Raw genomic sequence first — 21,324 nt, forward strand, 5'->3', positions numbered from 1 at the left:
AGAACCCAAATTAGAGCACCGGGTGAGGAGTCAGCAAGAGGGTACCGGAACCCAAGCTGGTGGGGGCAAAGACATTCCCCAGCCAGAGACCGGAGACCGTGGGCAGTGTCTGTCACGGTCACCCACCACATTCACCCCGAAGGCACACCACGTGGAGGGTCAGGGAACCCAAGGCCAAGGGTGTCCCAAAAGAAGGCCCGAGGGAGCTGGACCTAGGTGAATCCCTGGTGGGGACGGCTGAAGAAAGGACAGAGGGAGAGCTCAGGGCCACGCTCTGGACTTGTTTGGGGGTTGGCCGGATCCAGGACCTGGTGGACGCAGCACGGCTCGGGTGGTCACTAGCAGCTGGAGTGACCAGTACAACATCAGCAGTAAGTAAACACCCTTAACTGCACAACCCGAGTCTGTCTTCATTGCCGGCTGCATCGCACCACCACAACCCCCATCCTCTGCGCCTGTCCCCTCTGAGGCTATACCCCTCCCGTTGGGGGTTATCTCACCAAGCTGCGCACCCACCATCAGCCTCAGCGGACCCTGCAGCAGCGGCGGCCACAGTGACCGCATCACAACGGGTGGCGTAGTCGACACAAAAGAACTTTAGTAACATCTGTAAAGCTGCCACATAACACTTAGCTTGACGCCCTGGGCACGGGACCGGGTCACAGCCGCTCGGAGACTACAACCCCCCATCTGATCCGGTGCCGGGTATTCCCCTCAAAAAGGAATATGTCCCAGGGGGCGCGTCAACTTTGGCGTAGTCGGCAGGATTACGTGCCCGCAACACCCGGGTACTGCGTGCCTGAAGAAAAGTGCAAGTTTACCTCAGAAAGAAGACTCCTGCCGGTTCCGGAGGGTCCACGCCATCGGACTCCATCACCAGTCGTTTCCCGCCGATTGTCCGCCATTTCCAGCTTGTTCCCGCCATCTGCAGAGTTTCCCGCCACTGGGCGACGCTTCCCGCCAAAACCGCAGATTTCCCGCCTTGGAAGAGCAGCGGACGCCATTATGGGCGTGCCAAAGGAGGGCAAGAGGCCACCTCCCATCGTGGGCCAGGACAGAAAATGGCGCCAAAAGTGGAAACCGCCCCCACCAACAGAGACTGTGATGCTGGAGGTGTCTGTCAGCGTGAAAGAACTCCCCCTGGAGCTGACAGTCACCGAGTTGCCCCGGGACCGCCCTCGAAGTGGGAGGAGACGAAAGAGAAGAGAAAAGATGGGTGTCGCTTGGAGGAGTCTGGAGCGAGCGCACCCGGAGGCAAGAGGTCTAACAAGGAGTAGCGGAGGAGCTCACCCGGAGATGGAGAGAAAGCAGAACAGCACCGGCCCGCTGGCCAGGAGTCTGCTAGAGACCGAGGAAGGAGGGCAGAGCAGCACCGGCCCGCTGGCCAGGAGCCTGCCGGAAGCCGAGCAGAGCAGCACCGACCCGATGGTCAGGAGCCTGCTAGAGCCCACAACCCCGCTAGGTCTAGCGGAGATCCTAGCGCAGCTTCCCCGAGACCGGGAGTGTGCACAAACTGCCCTGGAGGGCCTCGCAAGGAGGATGGCCCGGGTACAGCGCGAGATACTGGCGGAGTGGAGTCGGGAGATGGCCCAGCAACCAGAGACCAGTCAAAGGAGCACGCTACCCTGGAAGAGGAAGCAGACCGCCTCTGAGGATGGCGCGGGAGGACCCAAGGCCGGAGACGGCGCCGAGAAGGGAGCCGAACGCATGGAGGCAGGTAAAGGGGACGCCTATACCCCAAGCCGTGAAACCGCCCACCTGCCCCAGCTCCCCGTCGCAGAGCCCGAAAGTCCCCCTGCTGTGCCCGTAGCCGCCACGTCACCGCAATGGACTAGGCCCCGACCAGAAGCCGCCGCAGCGACCCCTGTGACGTCACGCGCCTCGACCCGGAGCGTGACAAAGCAGGAAATACCACCAGCCTGGTCGCAAGGCCTAGTACCCCCGGGCGCCGTAACACCAACAGCGCCCCCTACCTCTGCGGAGCCTCCGGCCTGGTCGCAAGGCCAGGTAGCCCAGGGCGCCGCCGTTCTTACGGTGCCCTTCACCTTCCAGATACCCCAGGCCTGGCCGCAAGGCCCGGGCAACCCGGGTGCTAACACCACCGCGCCCATCACAAGAGGACCCGGACGGGTCTGAAAAAAACATCATATCAAGAAAGAGCAGGAGGAAGACGCCGTTGAGTGCGGCAGAGCAGGAGCTGTAAATAGTTACCCCATGGGGGTATAAAGAAACTGAAACTGTTGCTGCTAAAATAGTCCCCGTTGGGACCAGTGAACTGTTTTACCCGTTAACCCCTTAATCCCACAGGCTGAGGACTGTGAGCAGCCATTCCCTTCCCTCTACCTGGCCGAGGACTGAGAGCGGCCAACTTCCAACTTCCCTGTATATAGTTGCGCGTCCTAAAGCGCCCCCTACCGGTTTTATAAGAAAACCAGATTTTTCTAAGAGACTGTCGCACTTTTCCCGGACACACGTTGCACAGTGTCCGGAGGAGGAACCAGAGACAAGAGAAGTCTACGAGAATGTTTATATAAAAAGTTTTATATATATATATAATGTTTATATGTTTTATATGTTCATATAAAAATTTTGTATGTTTTGGTGTTTTATGTCTTACAGCCCGAGGACGTGCTGTGATTTACCAGGGGGGAATGTAGCACCCTGAGGATTCGGCTGCTACAGGGGTATTGCACCTCAACCCAGAGGTGTGATATTGCACTCCCGGGTAAGGAAGGAGTGTGGAACTGAGCTCAGATAGACTGCATGCACTACATACATCCCATTTCAGAGGAGCAGGCCGACGGTACTCCCACTTAGAAATGTGCAGGTACAACCGAGCCTGTTCCTGGCTGGAGTGGGAGGGGGGTGGTACATCCCATGTAGTGTAGGGGCAGATAGGGGGAGCAGTCTGGGTAGTGATAGGAGCTCATTGGGTGCTGGTCACCTGAGCTCACACATAGAGGGATATATAAGGAGGGCACCAACTTAGATCAGGGTCAGACGCTGAGAACAAGTCAGTTGGAGAGGAGAGAGAAGGAAACAGCAGCCCTGGAGAGAGAGAGAGTGGAGCAGAGAAAGACCCAGAGGGGGAAGACTGAAGGGACCCAAGAACCCAAATTAGAGCACCGGGTGAGGAGTCAGCAAGAGGGTACCGGAACCCAAGCTGGTGGGGGCAAAGACATTCCCCAGCCAGAGACCGGAGACCGTGGGCAGTGTCTGTCACGGTCACCCACCACATTCACCCCGAAGGCACACCACGTGGAGGGTCAGGGAACCCAAGGCCAAGGGTGTCCCAAAAGAAGGCCCGAGGGAGCTGGACCTAGGTGAATCCCTGGTGGGGACGGCTGAAGAAAGGACAGAGGGAGAGCTCAGGGCCACGCTCTGGACTTGTTTGGGGGTTGGCCGGATCCAGGACCTGGTGGACGCAGCACGGCTCGGGTGGTCACTAGCAGCTGGAGTGACCAGTACAACATCAGCAGTAAGTAAACACCCTTAACTGCACAACCCGAGTCTGTCTTCATTGCCGGCTGCATCGCACCACCACAACCCCCATCCTCTGCGCCTGTCCCCTCTGAGGCTATACCCCTCCCGTTGGGGGTTATCTCACCAAGCTGCGCACCCACCATCAGCCTCAGCGGACCCTGCAGCAGCGGCGGCCACAGTGACCGCATCACAACGGGTGGCGTAGTCGACACAAAAGAACTTTAGTAACATCTGTAAAGCTGCCACATAACACTTAGCTTGACGCCCTGGGCACGGGACCGGGTCACAGCCGCTCGGAGACTACAACCCCCCATCTGATCCGGTGCCGGGTATTCCCCTCAAAAAGGAATATGTCCCAGGGGGCGCGTCAATTATATATACAGCGCTCAGCATAAGTGAGTACACCCCTGTATTCTCAGTACATTATATATACAGCGCTCAGCGTAAGTGAGTACAACCCCTTTATTCTCAGTACATTATATATACAGCGTTCAGCATAAGTGAGTACACCCCCCTGTATTCTCAGTACATTATACATACAGTGCTCAGCATCAGTGAGTACACCGCCTGTATTCTCAGTACATTATATATACAGCGTTCAGCATAAGTGAGTACACCCCTGTATTCTCAGTACATTATATATACAGCGCTCAGCGTAAGTGAGTACACCCCCCTGTATTCTCAGTACATTATACATACAGTGCTCAGCATAAGTGAGTACACCCCCTGTATTCTCAGTACATTATACATACAGTGCTCAGCATAAGTGAGTACACCCCTGTATTCTCAGTACATTATATATATAGTATATAGCGCTCAACATAAGTGAGTACACCCCCCTGTATTGTCAGTACGTTATACATACAGCGCTCTGCGTAAGTGAGTACACCCCCCTGTATTCTCAGTACATTATATATACAGCACTCAGCGTAAGAGAGTACACCCCACTGGATTCTCAGTACATTATACATACAGCGCTCAGCATAAGTGAGTACACCCCCCTGTATTCTCAGTACATTATATATACAGCAGTCAGCAAAAGTGAGTACACCCCATGTATTCTCAGTACGTTATACATACAGCGCTCAGCATAAGTGAGTACACCCCCCTGTATTCTCAGTACATTATATATACAGCGCTCAGCGTAAGTGAGTACACCCCCCTGTATTCTCAGTACATTATATATACAGCGCTCAGCGTGAGTACACCCCCATGTATTCTCAGTACATTATACATACAGCGCTCAGCATAAGTGAGTACACTCCCTTTAATCTCAGTACATTATATATACAGCGTTCAGCGTAAGTGAGTACACCCCACTGTATTCTCAGTACGTTATACATACAGTGCTCAGCATAAGTGAGTACACCCCCTGTATTCTCAGTACATTATATATACAGCGCTCAGCATAAGTGAGTACACCCCCTGTATTCTCAGTACATTATATATACAGCGCTCAGCGTAAGTGAGTACACCCCCTTTATTCTCAGTACATTATATATACAGCGTTCAGTATAAGTGAGTACACCCCCCTGTATTCTCAGAACATTATACATACAGTGCTCAGCATAAGTGAGTACACCCCCTGTATTCTCAGTATATTATACATACAGTGCTCAGCATAAGTGAGTACACCCCTGTATTCTCAGTACATTATATATATAGTATATAGCGCTCAGCATAAGTCAGTACACCCCCCTGTATTGTCAGTACGTTATACATACAGCGCTCTGCGTAAGTGAGTACACCCCCCTGTATTCTCAGTACATTATATATACAGCACTCAGCGTAAGAGAGTACACCCCACTGGATTCTCAGTACATTATACATACAGCGCTCAGCATAAGTGAGCACACCCCCCTGTATTCTCAGTACATTATATATACAGCAGTCAGCAAAAGTGAGTACACCCCCTGTATTTTCAGTACGTTATACATACAGTGCTCTGCGTAAGTGAGTACACCCCACTGTATTCTCAGTACATTATACATACAGTGCTCTGCGTAAGTTAGTACACCCCCTGTACTCTCGGTACGTTATACATACAACGCTCAGCATAAGTGAGTACACCCCCCTGTATTCTCAGTACATTATACATACAGCGTTCAGCATAAGTGAGTACACCCCCTGTATTCTCAGTACATTATACATACAGCGTTCAGCATAAGTGAGTACACCCCCCTGTATTCTCAGTACATTATATATACAGCACTCAGCGTAAGTGAGTACACCCCCTGTATTCTCAGTACATTATATATACAGCACTCAGCGTAAGAGAGTACACCCCCTGTATTCTCAGTACATTATACATACAGCGTTCAGCATAAGTGAGTACACCCCCCTGTATTCTCAGTACATTATATATACAGCACTCAGCGTAAGTGAGTACACCCCCTGTATTCTCAGTACATTATACATACAGCGCTCAGCATAAGTGAGTACACCCCCTGTATTCTCAGTACGTTATGTATACAGGGCTCAGCATAAGTGAGTACACCCCCTGTATTCTCAGTACGTTATATATACAGGGCTCAGCATAAGTGAGTACACCCCCTGTATTCTCAGTACGTTATATATACAGGGCTCAGCATAAGTGAGTACACCCCCTGTATTCTCAGTACATTATACTTACAGCGCTCAGCATAAGTGAGTACACCCCCTGTATTCTCAGTACATTATATATACAGCAGTCAGCAAAAGTGAGTACACCCCCCTGTATTATCAGTACATTATACATACAGCGCTCAGCATAAGTGAGTACACCCCCCTGTATTCTCAGTACATTATATATACAGCACTCAGCGTAAGTGAGTACACCCCTGTATTCTCAGTACGTTATACATACAGCGCTCTGCGTAAGTGAGTACACCCCCCTGTATTCTCAGTACATTATATATACAGCACTCAGCGTAAGAGAGTACACCCCCCTGTATTCTCAGTACATTATATATACAGCGCTCAGCATAAGTGAGTACACCCCACTGGATTCTCAGTACATTATACATACAGCGCTCAGCATAAGTGAGTGCACCCCCCTGTATTCTCAGTACATTATATATACAGCAGTCAGCAAAAGTGAGTACACCCCCTGTATTCTCAGTACGTTATACATACAGCGCTCAGCATAAGTGAGTACACCCCCCTGTATTCTCAGTACATTATATATACAGCACTCAGCGTGAGTACACCCCTGTATTCTCAGTACGTTATACATACAGCGCTCTACGTAAGTGAGTACACCCCTGTATTCTCAGTACGTTATACATACAGCGCTCTGCGTAAGTGAGTACACCCCCCTGTATTCTCAGTACATTATATATACAGCACTCAGCGTAAGAAAGTACACCCCACTGGATTCTCAGTACATTATACATACAGCGCTCAGCATAAGTGAGTACACCCCCCTGTATTCTCAGTACATTATATATACAGCAGTCAGCAAAAGTGAGTACACCCCCTGTATTCTCAGTACGTTATACATACAGTGCTCTGCGTAACTGAGTACACCCCTGTATTCTCAGTACATTATATATACAGGGCTCAGCATAAGTGAGTACACCCCCTGTATTCTCAGTACATTATATATACAGCGCTCAGCGTAAGTGAGTGCACCCCCTGTATTCTCAGTACATTATACATACAGTGCTCTGCGTAAGTGAGTACATCCCCCTGTATTCTCAGTACATTATATATACAGCGTTCAGCGTAAGTGAGTACACCCCCTGTATTCTCAGTACATTATATATACAGCGCTCAGCATAAGTGAGTACACCCCTGTATTCTCAGTACATTATATATACAGCGCTCAGCGTAAGTGAGTACACCCCCTATATTCTCAGTACATTATATATACAGCGCTCAGCATAAGTGAGTACACCCCCCTGTATTCTCAGTACATTATACATACAGCGCTCAGCGTGAGTGAGTACACCCCCCTGTATTCTCAGTACATTATATATACAGCGTTCAGCATAAGTGAGTACACCCCCCTGTATTCTCAGTACATTATACATACAGTGCTCAGTATAAGTGAGTACACCCCTGTATTCTCAGTACATTATATATACAGCGCTCAGCGTAAGTGAGTACACCCCCCTGTATTCTCAGTACATTATATATACAGCGTTCAGCGTGAGTACACCCCCTGTATTCTCAGTACATTATATATACAGCGCTCAGCATAAGTGAGTACACCCCTGTATTATCAGTACATTATATATACAGTGCTCAGCATAAGTGAGTACACCCCTGTATTATCAGTACATTATATATATAGGGCTCAGCATAAGTGAGTACACCCCCTGTATTATCAGTACATTATATATACAGTGCTCAGTATAAGTGAGTACACCCCTGTATTCTCAGTACATTATATATACAGCGCTCAGCGTAAGTGAGTACACCCTCTGTATTCTCAGTACATTATATATACAGCGTTCAGCGTGAGTACACCCCCTGTATTCTCAGTACATTATATATACAGCGCTCAGCATAAGTGAGTACACCCCTGTATTATCAGTACATTATATATACAGTGCTCAGCATAAGTGAGTACACCCCTGTATTATCAGAACATGATATATACAGGGCTCAGCATAAGTGAGTACACCCCTGTATTATCAGTACATTATATATACAGTGCTCAGTATAAGTGAGTACACCCCTGTATTCTCAGTACATTATATATACAGCGCTCAGCGTAAGTGAATACACCCTCTGTATTCTCAGTACATTATATATACAGCGCTCAGCGTAAGTACACCCCACTGTATTCTCAGTACGTTATACATACAGTGCTCAGCATAAGTGAGTACACCCCCTGTATTCTCAGTACATTATATATACAGCGTTCAGCGTAAGTGAGTACACCCCCTGTATTCTCAGTACATTATACATACAGTGCTCAGCATAAGTGAGTACACCCCCCTGTATTCTCAGTACATTATACATACAGTGCTCTGCGTCAGTGAGTACACCCCCTGTATTCTCAGTACATTATATAAACAGCGCTCAGCGTAAGTGAGTACACCCCCCTGTATTCTCAGTACATTAAACATACAGAGCTCAGCATAAGTGAGTACACCCCTGTATTCTCAGTACATTATACATACAGCGCTCAGCATCAGTGAGTACACCCCCTGTATTCTCAGTACATTATATATACAGCGCTCAGCGTAAGTGAGTACACCCCACTGTATTCTCAGTACATTATATATACAGCGCTTAGCATAAGTGAGTACACCCCCCTGTATTCTCAGTACATTATATATACAGCGCTCAGCGTAAGTGAGTACACCCCCCTGTATTCTCAGTACATTATACATACAGCGCTCAGCATAAGTGAGTACGCTCCCTTTATTCTCAGTACATTATATATACAGCGTTCAGCGTAAGTGAGTACACCCCACTGTATTCTCAGTACGTTATACATGCAGCGCTCAGCGTAAGTGAGTACACCCCCTGTATTCTCAGTACATTATATATATAGCGCTCAGCATAAGTGAGTACACCCCCCTGTATTCTCAGTACATTATATATACAGCACTCAGCGTAAGTGAGTACACCCCTGTATTCTCAGTACGTTATACATACAGCGCTCTACGTAAGTGAGTACACCCCTGTATTCTCAGTACGTTATACATACAGCGCTCTGCGTAAGTGAGTACACCCCCCTGTATTCTCAGTACATTATATATACAGCACTCAGCGTAAGAGAGTACACCCCCCTGTATTCTCAGTACATTATATATACAGCGCTCAGCATAAGTGAGTACACCCCACTGGATTCTCAGTACATTATACATACAGCGCTCAGCATAAGTGAGTACACCCCCCTGTATTCTCAGTACATTATATATACAGCAGTCAGCAAAAGTGAGTACACCCCTGTATTATCAGTACATTATATATACAGTGCTCAGCATAAGTGAGTACACCCCTGTATTATCAGTACATTATATATATATAGGGCTCAGCATAAGTGAGTACACCCCCTGTATTATCAGTACATTATATATACAGTGCTCAGTATAAGTGAGTACACCCCTGTATTCTCAGTACATTATATATACAGCACTCAGCGTAAGTGAGTACACCCTCTGTATTCTCAGTACATTATATATACAGCGTTCAGCGTGAGTACACCCCCTGTATTCTCAGTACATTATATATACAGCGCTCAGCATAAGTGAGTACACCCCTGTATTATCAGTACATTATATATACAGTGCTCAGCATAAGTGAGTACACCCCTGTATTATCAGTACATTATATATACAGGGCTCAGCATAAGTGAGTACACCCCTGTATTATCAGTACATTATATATACAGTGCTCAGTATAAGTGAGTACACCCCTGTATTCTCAGTACATTATATATACAGCGCTCAGCGTAAGTGAGTACACCCTCTGTATTCTCAGTACTTTATATATACAGCGCTCAGCGTAAGTGAGTACACCCCCTGTATTCTCAGTACATTATATATACAGCGCTCAGCATAAGTGAGTACACCCACCTGTATTCTCAGTACATTATATATACAGCACTCAGCATAAATGAGTACACCCCTGTATTCTCAATACATTATATATACAGCGCTCAGCGTAAGTGAGTACACCCCCCTGTATTCTCAGTACATTATATATACAGCGTTCAGCGTGAGTACACCCCACTGTATTCTCAGTACGTTATACATACAGTGCTCAGCATAAGTGAGTACGCCCCCTGTATTCTCAGTACATTATATATACAGTGCTCAGCATAAGTGAGTACACCCCCTGTGTTCTCAGTACATTATATATACAGCGCTCAGCGTAAGTGAGTACACCCCTGTATTCTCAGTACATTATATATACAGCGCTCAGCATAAGTGAGTACACCCCCTGTATTCTCAGTACATTATATATACAGTGCTCAGCATAAGTGAGTACACCCCTGTATTATCAGTACATTATATATATAGGGCTCAGCATAAGTGAGTTCACCCCCTGTATTATCAGTACATTATATATACAGGGCTCAGCATAAGTGAGTACACCCCTGTATTATCAGTACATTATATATACAGTGCTCAGTATAAGTGAGTACACCCCTGTATTCTCAGTACATTATATATACAGTGCTCAGCATAAGTGAATACACCCTCTGTATTCTCAGTACATTATATATACAGCGCTCAGCGTAAGTGAGTACACCCCCTGTATTCTCAGTACATTATATATACAGCGCTCAGCGTAAGTGAGTACACCCCCTGTATTCTCAGTACATTATATATACAGCGCTCAGCGTAAGTGAGTACACCCTCTGTATTCTCAGTACATTATATATACAGCGCTCAGCGTAAGTGAGTACACCCCCTGTATTCTCAGTACATTATATATACAGCGCTCAGCATAAGTGAGTACACCCCCCTGTATTCTCAGTACATTATATATACAGCACTCAGCATAAATGAGTACACCCCCTGTATTCTCAATACATTATATATACAGCGCTCAGCGTAAGTGAGTACACCCCCCTGTATTCTCAGTACATTATATATACAGCGTTCAGCGTGAGTACACCCCACTGTATTCTCAGTACGTTATACATACAGTGCTCAGCATAAGTGAGTACGCCCCCTGTATTCTCAGTACATTATATATACAGTGCTCAGCATAAGTGAGTACACCCCCTGTATTCTCAGTACATTATATATACAGCGCTCAGCGTAAGTGACTACACCCCCCTGTATTCTCAGTACATTATATATACAGCGATCAGCGTAAGTGAGTACACCCCCTGTATTCTCAGTACATTATATATACAGCGCTCAGCATAAGTGAGTACACCCCCCTGTATTCTCAGTACATTATATATACAGCGCTCAGCATAAATGAGTACACCCCCCTGTATTCTCAGTACATTATATATACAGCGCTCAGCATAAGTGAGTACACCCCCCTGTATTCTCAGTACATTATATATACAGCGCTCAGCGTAAGTGAGTACACCCCCTGTATTCTCAGTACATTATATATACAGCGTTCAGCGTAAGTGAGTACACCCCCTATATTCTCAGTACATTATACATACAGTGCTCAGCATAAGTGAGTACACCCCCCTGTATTCTCAGTACTTTATACATACAGTGCTCTGCGTCAGTGAGTACACCCCCTGTATTCTCAGTACATTATATAAACAGCGCTCAGCGTAAGTGAGTACACCGCCCTGTATTCTCAGTACATTAAACATACAGAGCTGAGCATAAGTGAGTACACCCCTGTATTCTCAGTACATTATACATACAGCGCTCAGCATAAGTGAGTACACCCCCCTGTATTCTCAGTACATTATATATACAGCGCTCAGCGTAAGTGAGTACTCCCCACTGTATTCTCAGTACATTATATATACAGCGCTTAGCATAAGTGAGTACACCCCCCTGTATTCTCAGTACATTATATATACAGCGCTCAGCGTAAGTGAGTACACCCCCCTGTATTCTCAGTACATTATACATACAGCGCTCAGCATAAGTGAGTACACTCCCTTTATTCTCAGTACATTATATATACAGCGTTCAGCGTAAGTGAGTACACCCCACTGTATTCTCAGTACGTTATACATGCAGCGCTCAGCGTAAGTGAGTACACCCCCTGTATTCTCAGTACATTATATATATAGCGCTCAGCATAAGTGAGTACACCCCCCTGTATTCTCAGTACATTATATATACAGCACTCAGCGTAAGTGAGTACACCCCTGTATTCTCAGTACGTTATACATACAGCGCTCTACGTAAGTGAGTACACCCCTGTATTCTCAGTACGTTATACATACAGCGCTCTGCGTAAGTGAGTACACCCCCCTGTATTCTCAGTACATTATATATACAGCACTCAGCGTAAAAGAGTACACCCCCCTGTATTCTCAGTACATTATATATACAGCGCTCAGCATAAGTGAGTACACCCCACTGGATTCTCAGTACATTATACATACAGCGCTCAGCATAAGTGAGTACACCCCCCTGTATTCTCAGTACATTATATATACAGCAGTCAGCAAAAGTGAGTACACCCCCTGTATTCTCAGTACGTTATACATACAGCGCTCAGCATAAGTGAGTACACCCCCCTGTATTCTCAGTACATTATATATACAGCACTCAGCGTAAGTGAGTACACCCCTGTATTCTCAGTACGTTATACATACAGCGCTCTACGTAAGTGAGTACACCCCTGTATTCTCAGTACGTTATACATACAGCGCTCTGCGTAAGTGAGTACACCCCCCTGTATTCTCAGTACATTATATATACAGCACTCAGCGTAAGAGAGTACACCCCACTGGATTCTCAGTACATTATACATACAGCGCTCAGCATAAGTGAGTACACCCCCCTGTATTCTCAGTACATTATATATACAGCAGTCAGCAAAAGTGAGTACACCCCCTGTATTCTCAGTACGTTATACATACAGTGCTCTGCGTAAGTGAGTACACCCCCTGTATTCTCAGTACATTATATATACAGCGTTCAGCGTAAGTGAGTACACCCCCTGTATTCTCAGTACATTATACATACAGTGCTCAGCATAAGTGAGTACACCCCCCTGTATTCTCAGTACATTATACATACAGTGCTCTGCGTCAGTGAGTACACCCCCTGTATTCTCAGTACATTATATAAACAGCGCTCAGCGTAAGTGAGTACACCCCCCTGTATTCTCAGTACATTAAACATACAGAGCTCAGCATAAGTGAGTACACCCCTGTATTCTCAGTACATTATACATACAGCGCTCAGCATAAGTGAGTACACCCCCGTGTATTCTCAGTACATTATATATACAGCGCTCAGCGTGAGTACACCCCACTGTATTCTCAGTACATTATATATACAGCGCTTAGCATAAGTGAGTACACCCCCCTGTATTCTCAGTACATTATATATACAGCGCTCAGCGTAAGTGAGTACACCCCCCTGTATTCTCAGTACATTATACATACAGCGCTCAGTGTAAGTGAGTACACTCCCTTTATTCTCAGTACATTATATATACAGCGTTCAGCGTAAGTGAGTACACCCCACTGTATTCTCAGTAGGTTATACATACAGCGCTCAGCGTAAGTGAGTACACCCCCTGTATTCTCAGTACATTATATATATAGCGCTCAGCATAAGTGAGTACACCCCCCTGTATTCTCAGTACATTATATATACAGCACTCAGCGTAAGTGAGTACACCCCTGTATTCTCAGTACGTTATACATACAGCGCTCTACGTAAGTGAGTACACCCCTGTATTCTCAGTACGTTATACATACAGCGCTCTGCGTAAGTGAGTACACCCCCCTGTATTCTCAGTACATTATATATACAGCACTCAGCGTAAGAGAGTACACCCCCCTGTATTCTCAGTACATTATATATACAGCGCTCAGCATAAGTGAGTACACCCCACTGGATTCTCAGTACATTATACATACAGCGCTCAGCATAAGTGAGTACACCCCCCTGTATTCTCAGTACATTATATATACAGCAGTCAGCAAAAGTGAGTACACCCCCTGTATTCTCAGTACGTTATACATACAGCGCTCAGCATAAGTGAGTACACCCCCCTGTATTCTCAGTACATTATATATACAGCACTCAGCGTAAGTGAGTACACCCCTGTATTCTCAGTACGTTATACATACAGCGCTCTACGTAAGTGAGTACACCCCTGTATTCTCAATACGTTATACATACAGCGCTCTGCGTAAGTGAGTACACCCCCCTGTATTCTCAGTACATTATATATACAGCACTCAGCGTAAGTGAGTACACCCCTGTATTCTCAGTACATTATATATACAGCGCTCAGCGTAAGTGAGTACACCCCTGTATTCTCAGTACATTATATATACAGCGCTCAGCGTAAGTGAGTACACCCCCTGTATTCTCAGTACATTATATATACAGCGCTCAGCGTGAGTGAGTACACCCCTGTATTCTCAGTACATTATATATACAGCGCTCAGCGTAAGTGAGTACACCCTCTGTATTCTCAGTACATTATATATACAGCGCTCAGCGTAAGTGAGTACACCCCCTGTATTCTCAGTACATTATATATACAGCGCTCAGCATAAGTGAGTACACCCCCCTGTATTCTCAGTACATTATATATACAGCACTCAGCATAAATGAGTACACCCCCTGTATTCTCAGTACATTATATATACAGCGCTCAGCGTAAGTGAGTACACCCCCCTGTATTCTCAGTACATTATATATATAGCGTTCAGCGTAAGTGAGTACACCCCACTGTATTCTCAGTACGTTATACATACAGTGCTCAGCATAAGTGAGTACGCCCCCTGTATTCTCAGTATATACATACAGTGCTCAGCATAAGTGAGTACGCCCCCTGTATTCTCAGTACATTATATATACAGCGCTCAGCGTAAGTGAGTACACCCCCTGTATTCTCAGTACATTATATATACAGCGTTCAGCGTAAGTGAGTACACCCCCTGTATTCTCAGTACATTATATATACAGCGTTCAGCGTAAGTGAGTACACCCCCTGTATTCTCAGTACATTATACATACAGTGCTCAGCATAAGTGAGTACACCCCCCTGTATTCTCAGTACATTAAACATACAGAGCTCAGCATAAGTGAGTACACCCCTGTATTCTCAGAACATTATACATACAGCGCTCAGCATAAGTGAGTACACCCCCCTGTATTCTCAGTACATTATATATACAGCGCTCAGCGTAAGTGAGTACACCCCACTGTATTCTCAGTACATTATATATACAGCGCTCAGCATAAGTGAGTACACCCCCCTGTATTCTCAGTACATTATACATACAGCGCTCAGCATAAGTGAGTACACTCCCTTTATTCTCAGTACATTATATATACAGCGTTCAGCGTAAGTGAGTACACCCCACTGTATTCTCAGTACGTTATACATACAGTGCTCAGCATAAGTGAGTACACCCCCTGTATTCTCAGTACATTATATATACAGCGCTCAGCATAAGTGAGTACACCCCCTGTATTCTCAGTACATTATATATACAGCGCTCAGCGTAAGTGAGTACACCCCCTTTATTCTCAGTACATTATATATACAGCGTTCAGCATAAGTGAGTACACCCCCCTGTATTCTCAGTACATTATACATACAGTGCTCAGCATAAGTGAGTAAACCCCCTGTATTCTCAGTACATTATATATACAGCGTTCAGCATAAGTGAGTACACCCCCCTGTATTCTCAGTACATTATACATACAGTGCTCAGAATAAGTGAGTACACCCCCTGTATTCTCAGTACATTATACATACAGTGCTCAGCATAAGTGAGTACACCCCTGTATTCTCAGTACATTATACATACAGTGCTCAGCATAAGTGAGTACACCCCTGTATTCTCAGTACATTATATATATAGTATATAGCGCTCAGCATAAGTGAGTACACCCCCCTGTATTGTCAGTACGTTATACATACAGCGCTCTGCGTAAGTGAGTACACCCCCCTGTATTCTCAGTACATTATATATACAGCACTCAGCGTAAGAGAGTACACCCCACTGGATTCTCAGTACATTATACATACAGCAGTCAGCAAAAGTGAGTACACCCCCTGTATTCTCAGTACGTTATACATACAGTGCTCTGCGTAAGTGAGTACACCCCTGTATTATCAGTACATTATATATACAGGGCTCAGCATAAGTGAGTACACCCCCTGTATTCTCAGTACATTATATATACAGCGCTCAGCGTAAGTGAGTACACCCCCTGTATTCTCAGTACGTTATACATACAGTGCTCTGCGTAAGTGAGTACACCCCCCTGTATTCTCAGTACATTATATATACAGCGTTCAGCGTGAGTACACCCCCTGTATTCTCAGTACATTATATATACAGCGCTCAGCATAAGTGAGTACACCCCTGTATTCTCAGTACATTATATATACAGTGCTCAGTGTAAGTGAGTACACCCCCCTGTCTTCTCAGTACATTATACATACAGCGCTCAGCGTGAGTGAGTACACCCCTGTATTCTCAGTACATTATATATACAGCGCTCAGCGTAAGTGAGTACACCCTCTGTATTCTCAGTACATTATATATACAGCGCTCAGCATAAGTGAGTACACCCCTGTATTCTCAGTACGTTATACATACAGTGCTCTGCGTAAGTGAGTACACCCCCCTGTATTCTCAGTACATTATATATACAGCGTTCAGCGTGAGTACACCCCCTGTATTCTCAGTACATTATATATACAGCGCTCAGCATAAGTGAGTACACCCCTGTATTCTCAGTACATTATATATACAGCGCTCAGCATAAGTGAGTACACCCCCCTGTATTCTCAGTACATTATACATACAGTGCTCAGCATAAGTGAGTACACCCCTGTATTCTCAGTACATTATACATACAGTGCTCAGCATAAGTGAGTACACCCCTGTATTCTCAGTACATTATATATATAGTATATAGCGCTCAGCATAAGTGAGTACACCCCCCTGTATTGTCAGTACGTTATACATACAGCGCTCTGCGTAAGTGAGTACACCCCCCTGTATTCTCAGTACATTATATATACAGCACTCAGCGTAAGAGAGTACACCCCACTGGATTCTCAGTACATTATACATACAGCAGTCAGCAAAAGTGAGTACACCCCCTGTATTCTCAGTACGTTATACATACAGTGCTCTGCGTAAGTGAGTACACCCCTGTATTATCAGTACATTATATATACAGGGCTCAGCATAAGTGAGTACACCCCCTGTATTCTCAGTACATTATATATACAGCGCTCAGCGTAAGTGAGTACACCCCCTGTATTCTCAGTACGTTATACATACAGTGCTCTGCGTAAGTGAGTACACCCCCCTGTATTCTCAGTACATTATATATACAGCGTTCAGCGTGAGTACACCCCCTGTATTCTCAGTACATTATATATACAGCGCTCAGCATAAGTGAGTACACCCCTGTATTCTCAGTACATTATATATACAGCGCTCAGCGTAAGTGAGTACACCCCCTGTATTCTCAGTACATTATATATACAGCGCTCAGCGTAAGTGAGTACACCCCCCTGTCTTCTCAGTACATTATACATACAGCGCTCAGCGTGAGTGAGTACACCCCTGTATTCTCAGTACATTATATATACAGCGCTCAGCGTAAGTGAGTACACCCTCTGTATTCTCAGTACATTATATATACAGCGCTCAGCGTAAGTGAGTACACCCCCTGTATTCTCAGTACATTATATATACAGCGCTCAGCATAAGTGAGTACGCCCCCCTGTATTCTCAGTACATTATATATACAGCACTCAGCATAAATGAGTACACCCCCTATATTCTCAGTACATTATATATACAGCGCTCAGCATAAGTGAGTACACCCCCTGTATTCTCAGTACATTATATATACAGCGCTCTGCGTAAGTGAGTACACCCCCCTGTATTCTCAGTACATTATATATACAGCGCTCAGCGTGAGTACACCCCCTGTATTCTCAGTACATTATATATACAGCACTCAGCATAAATGAGTACACCCCCCTGTATTCTCAGTACATTATATATACAGCGCTCAGCATAAGTGAGTACACCCCCCTGTATTCTCAGTACATTATATATACAGCGCTCAGCGTAAGAGAGTACACCCCCTGTATTCTCAGTACATTATACATACAGCGCTCAGCATAAGTGAGTACACCCCCTGTATTCTCAGTACATTATATATACAACGCTCAGCATAAGTGAGTACACCCCCCTGTATTCTCAGTACATTATATATACAGCGCTCAGCGTAAGAGAGTACACCCCCTGTATTCTCAGTACATTATACATACAGCGCTCAGCGTAAGTGAGTACACCCCCTGTATTCTCAGTACATTATATATACAGCGTTCAGCGTAAGTGAGTACACCCCCTGTATTCTCAGTACATTATACATACAGTGCTCAGCATAAGTGAGTACACCCCCCTGTATTCTCAGTACATTATACATACAGTGCTCTGCGTCAGTGAGTACACCCCCTGTATTCTCAGTACATTATATAAACAGCGCTCAGCGTAAGTGAGTACACCCCCCTGTATTCTCAGTACATTAAACATACAGAGCTCAGCATAAGTGAGTACACCCCTGTATTCTCAGTACATTATATGACGCGCCCCCTGGGCCAGTGTTGTTTGGGGGATACCCGGAGCCGGATCAGATGGGGGTTGTAGTCTCCGAGTGGCGGTGACCCGGTCCGTGCCCAGGGTGTCAAGCTCAGTGTGTGGCAGTCTTTACAGATGTTATTAGTTGTTCTTTGTGTCGACTACGCCACCCGTTGATTTGCGGTCAATACGGCCGCCGCTGCAGCAGGGTCCGCTGAGGCTGGTGGTATGTGTGCAGCTTCGGGTAGTATAACCCCCAACGGGAGGGGTATAGCCTCAGGGGGTCAGGTGTAGAGGATGGTGGTAGTGGTGGTGCAGTGTGGATGGTAAGAAGACTCAGAGTCGGGCTGTGCAGTTCAGGGTTTTTACTTACTGCTGTTCTGTTGGTCACTCTGGCCTTGAGTGACCGCCCGAGCCGTGCTGCGTCCACCAGGTCCTGGACTCGGCCAACCCCCAAGCAATTCTGGAGCGTGGTCCTGAGCTCCCTTTCTGACTGTCCTTTCTACTGGCCTTTCTCACCAGGGGTCCACTTATATCCGGCTCCCTCGGGCCTCTTGGTGGGTGCACCTCTCCGGGGTTCCCTGACCCTATGCCTGGTGTGCCTTCTTAGTGGACTTAGTGAGGGGCTGCTCCACATGAAATGTCGCAGCCTCCGGTTCTTAGCTGAGGGTTGTTTCGCTCCTCCACTAATTTGGGATCCGGTTCCCTTGCGTGCCAACCCTTCACCCTTCTGGTTTTATACTAGGTTCTTGGGGTTCCTTCTTCTCCCCCTCTGGGTCCTTCTCTTCTCCTCTCTCTCTTCTCTCTGCAGGCGCTCCTGGACCTCTCTCAGGACTCACTAACCCTCTACAGAAGACTGACCCTGATCTAAGATGGTTCCCACCTTATATACTCCCTCTATGTGTGAGCTCAGGTGACCAGCACCCAATGAGCTCCTAGCATTACCCAGACTGCTCCCCCTATCTGCCCCTACACTACTGGGATGTTCCACCCCCCTCCCACTCCAGCCAGGGACAGACACAGTCGTACCTGCACATATACCTAGTGGGAGTACCATCGGTCTGTCCCTCGGAAATGGGATGTATGTAGTGTATGCAGCTAACTGAGCTCAGTTCCACACTCCATCCTTACCCGGGAGTGGAATATCACACCTCTGGCTTGAGGTGCAATACCCCTGTAGCAGCCGAATCCTCAGGGTGCTACATTCCCCCCTGGTAAATCACAGCACGTCCTCGGGCTGTAAGAGAACAAAACATCCACAAACATACAAATTTTTATAACAACATAAACATATAAAACATTATATATATATCATCAGCAATAAACCTGTCATATAAAACTTTTCATGGTAACATTCTTGTTCCTCCGGCCACGGTGCAAATTGTGACCGGGTAAGTGCCACAGTCTCTGGTAGAAAAACAACAGTTTCCTATAAAACCGGTAGGGGGCGCCTTAAAAAGCGCAACTATATACAAGGGGAGATATGGCCGCTCTCAGTCCTCGGCCAGGTATTAGGAAAGGAATGACCGCTCTCAGTCCTCGGTCAGTGGGAATAGGGACACACGGGTTTCAGTTCAATTTGCTGGTCCCAACGGGGACTATATTTTAACTAGCAGCAGTAACAGTTCACTGTACCCCGACGGGTAACTATTTACAGTCTCTTTACCGTACTTTAATGACGGCGTCCTCCTGCTCCTTCTTTGTCTTCAGACCCGTCCGGGTCCTCTTGCTCCTCCTCACACCGCAGCTCCTCCTCCGTCAGGCGATGTACATGGAGGGCGTAGGGTCCTTTGGCACACTTGTGCCGGGTGAACGTGACCTCGTCCCCTACATATAGGTCACGACCTCTGTGTCCCTCCGGCAGATGACTTTCAACGTCTCTGCGGGTGACAAAGACGTCGCCGGGGGTGTGATGGTCTCCGATGAAACCCCAACCGTGCTGCAGTTGGAATTTAATTACAGTCCCGGTGGCACGGGGACCGTGGGCTGCACGGGGGTTCCTCCTGGTCCGGCTCTTCTGCCCTGAGCTCTGTTCCTGCAGCCGCTGCTCACGGATCCGCCTCTCTTTCCGCTCTTGCTCGAAGGCTGCCAACTGCTGGCGGCAGCACTCCACTCGCTCTTCTGCGGCTGCCCGCGTTTCTTGAGTGAACCCCATGAGGTCTCCTCCGGTGGGGTCCCACTCGAACTGCGCTTCTTCCAGCGGGAGCGGGGTCCTTTTAACGGGCTTCGCAGCCGGAATCAGGGGCTCGCACAGGGGCCTTGCTTTTTGGAGTTCCAGTTGGTAGTACTCCTGGGGCCATACAAAGGGCTGCCCATCCGGGCACGTGTGCTGGGCAAATAGATCTTCGCCCAGGTGCGGCACTCTAGATGTTGAGGGCGCGCTGATGGTAGCGGCGCCCAGGTCGACCAGGCCTTGCGACCAGGCTTGGGGCACCCTAAAGGTAAAGGGCACCGTAAGGACGGCGGCGCCCGGGGGTACTCGGCCCTGCGACCAGGCTGGTGGCTCCGCGGAGGTAGGGGGCGCTGTTGGAATTGCGGCGCCCGGAGGTACTAGACCTTGCAACCAGGCCGATGGTATTTCCTGCTTCGCCGCGCTCAGGGTTGAGGCGCGTGACGTCACAGGGGTCGCGGCCGCGGCTTCTGCTTGAGGC

This window comes from Phyllobates terribilis, unplaced genomic scaffold, assembly GCF_046119375.1.
Source record: "Phyllobates terribilis strain yellow unplaced genomic scaffold, ASM4611937v1 Scaffold_5__5_contigs__length_657084704, whole genome shotgun sequence".
Classification (NCBI taxonomy): domain Eukaryota; kingdom Metazoa; phylum Chordata; class Amphibia; order Anura; family Dendrobatidae; genus Phyllobates; species Phyllobates terribilis.